We start from the raw sequence: 393 nt of genomic DNA on the forward strand, positions 1-393 counted from the left end.
GCTGAAAGGCACCAAGGGGGCCAACGGTAGCAACAAAAACAGCGCGGGCAGCGGCAGCAGCATTGGCGGCGGAGGAGGCGACCCAGGTGCCATTTCTGCTTCTGTTTCCGAAATAAGCAGCGGCAGAAGATCTCTTTCTCCTGCAGCATCAAGTCTACACGCTGCTGAAGAAGCAGAGAGCAGCCCTCGTCCTGCTGCTGCTGCCAGTAGCACGGGACGCATGAGCCCGCAAGCGAAGACAGAGGAGGAGTCTATTGCTGCTATGCCTTTGTCCACGGAGGGTGCTGCTGCTGCTGGTGCAAAACAAGAAGAAGGAGCAGCAGCAAGTGCTGATGCTGCAACTGCAGCAGCAAAGTTGGTGCAGCATCAAAGTCAAGCAGGGGGACGCAAAAA

General features: G+C 57.0%; 1 protein-coding gene across 1 annotated transcript in view; it reads left to right on the forward strand.

Annotated features, from left to right (window-relative positions):
- EMH_0021930 (uncharacterized protein) overlaps positions 1-393 on the forward strand; it is a gene marked incomplete at both ends in the record, with an annotated part of 10,754 nt that overhangs the window by 4,322 nt on the left and 6,039 nt on the right. The window lies entirely within an intron of this gene.

The sequence above is a fragment of the Eimeria mitis genome, genomic scaffold (genome assembly GCF_000499745.2).
Source record: "Eimeria mitis Houghton genomic scaffold, Emh_scaff775, whole genome shotgun sequence".
Taxonomy (NCBI): Eukaryota; Apicomplexa; class Conoidasida; order Eucoccidiorida; family Eimeriidae; genus Eimeria; species Eimeria mitis.